The sequence below is a fragment of the Zea mays genome, chromosome 10 (genome assembly GCF_902167145.1).
Source record: "Zea mays cultivar B73 chromosome 10, Zm-B73-REFERENCE-NAM-5.0, whole genome shotgun sequence".
Classification (NCBI taxonomy): domain Eukaryota; kingdom Viridiplantae; phylum Streptophyta; class Magnoliopsida; order Poales; family Poaceae; genus Zea; species Zea mays.
The window spans coordinates 3903912-3906552 of NC_050105.1; positions in this window are offsets into that span (position 1 = coordinate 3903912).

Here is a 2641-nt window from a genome sequence, read left to right on the forward strand (position 1 = left end):
GCTTTTGCGTCACGCTTGTACTTTTTATCTTCTCTCAGGACCGAAGGTACATTTGTAATTTGAAATCATTTCTATTTTTCCATGTTAATAAAATAGAAATGATTTTATGATGATGCTTATATTATATTTCATGCTTTATATGAATCCTTCGTCATTACTTGTTATGTTTACGAAGGTATGTCTCTTATGACCTTCGTCCGAAACTCATTATTTCCCGAAGGGACATAATGCTTCGAAGGACGAAGGACTTTAACACTTAACACTTTTTATGTTGCCTTGTTCTTAATTCTTAGCATTTGAGAACAAGTCCCCAACATTGGCGCCCACCTCCGGTGAACTCACTTCCACTTCGAGTTTTTTGAACACCTTCGGAAGCTATAGACCCTCGCTATGGCACCGAAGAAAGCTTCAGCGACTGGGGCTGCAGCACTGCAACCGCTGGACCCCAATCAGGAGACCGTCTCTCTCCGGGAGGCCCGAAACCAGAAGAGGAAGGCTGTCAGCCCGACGATTCAGGAGGATGAACTAGACCAAGAGATCAGGGACATGGAGATGCTACATCAACAGGTGCAGAGGAAGAAGGAGAAGATGGCCAGGCTAGCTGAGCTGCAGAGGCAGATAGACGAAGCTTCTGAAGAAGTCCGTCATCTTACCCACGATGAGCAGAACCGAAGGCCTCAACAAAAAGACCTTCATCAGGAGGGCTTCTTCAATGAAGATGACTGGTATGATAATTTTCATCATGGAAATTTTGTTTTCGACGATGCTTCTCCTCTGTCCGCTGAGCTGCAGGCTACACCTTGGCCTTCGTCCTATAAGCCACCCCAGCTTCCCATGTTCGATGGCCATTCGGACCCGAAGCAGTTCTTGATGAGTTACGAAGCAACAGTGTCTTCGTATGGTGGCAATGCTGCAGTAATGGCAAAGTCTTTCGTTATGGCCGTCAGGAGTGTTGCTCAGACCTGGTATTCCTCCCTTCGGCCAGGAACGATTACTTCATGGCAGAAGCTGAAGGATATGTTATTGACCAGCTTTCAAGGATTTCAGACGAAGCCGGTCACTGCTCAAGCCTTGTTCCAGTGCACTCAGGATCATGAAGAATACCTTCAGGCGTATGTCAGAAGGTTCTTGCGTTTGAGGGCGCAGGCACCAACGGTGCCCAATGAAATTGTCACCGAAGCCATGATCAAGGGGCTTCGTCCTGGACCTGCTGCTCAATACTTTGCTAGGAAGCCTCCTCAGACCCTGGAAAAGCTGCTCCAAAAGATGGACGAGTACATTCGTGCTGACAATGACTTTCGCCAAAGAAGGGAGGAGGCCTTCAGATTTTCCGAAATGACCAGGGGCTTCGGAGGAAGATCCTATCCGAGGCATGTCAGGTCCATCCACAACTCCACTCAGAATGATGATAAGGGGAGTCAGCAGAACAGACCGCAGTGCTCTTCACAGGCTTCGGGGCAACAGCAAAGCTCCTTCCGACCACCAGCTCCAAGAGGCAGAGGCGCCAGGGGCTTCGGCGGAAGATTCGGGGATCAACCCAGAAGAATATTTTGCTTATTCTGTGGTGAAAACAAAGGTCATACTACCAGGATGTGTCATGTTACCATTCAGAAGCAAAAAGAGATAGCCGAAGCTGCCGCGCAACAGGCTCAGCCGAAGCAGGTCATGCACACTGCTTCGTATCATTCGCCCTACATCCCAGAATATGTGGGCAACCATCCTGCACTCTCTGCTGCTTCGGCAAGTCAGCCTTCAGCTTCCTGGCAACAGCCCCCGCCTCCACCTCCGTTGCAACAAGGCCAGCAGCCAGAAGGGAGCCAATATGCTCCACATCAAAGGGACTTCAGAGAACAGTCCGAAGCTCGCACGGTCAACAGCACCGTGCCAGAGTCAAAACACATCTATTGACAAATATCCTACCTTAATAGCAATCTTTTTCATTCAGTTTTATTTTTTGTAATAAAGGACATTGTTTAGGTTTCATGTAATTAGTTTCGTTGATTCCTACAAGAAAAATATGTTTTCTTCACAGGTTTGTGATAATAAAAAGGACCTTCGGACTATCGAAAATCCTTCGAAGCAACAAAAAGTCGTTCTAAGGAACGCAGAGTAAGTCTGACGAAGTCACAAAAAGTCGTTCCGAAGGGAGCGCAGTGTAAGTTTTCTGCTCCAAAGTCGTTCCAAAAGGAATGCAGAGCATACAGCGAAAAGTCAACGCTGATACCGCCTAAGTAAAAGGCGAAGAAGCTCCAAAGACGTTCCTAAGGGAATGCAGAGCTTATACCGCCTAAGTAAAAGGCGAAGAAGTTCCAAAGACGTTCCTAAGGGGATGCAGAACTTACAGCGAAAAATAAACGCTGATTCCGCTGAAGTAAAAGGCGAAGAAGCTCCTAAGGGAGACTTATAATGAAAAAGTCAGTATTGATACAAAAGATTGTGCCCCATTGCAGGAATGTGCGTATCTTCGGCACAAAATATCATTCTGCATAACATAACATCATCACATCATTTTGCATAGCATGATCATCATACATCATGCTGCATGTGGCACAAGAAGGGGGCATGTTATCGATCTTCGGAAAATGCTTTGAAAAAGGGCAAATCATGCCAAGTTACAGGGAGAAACAATATTGATTTTCGA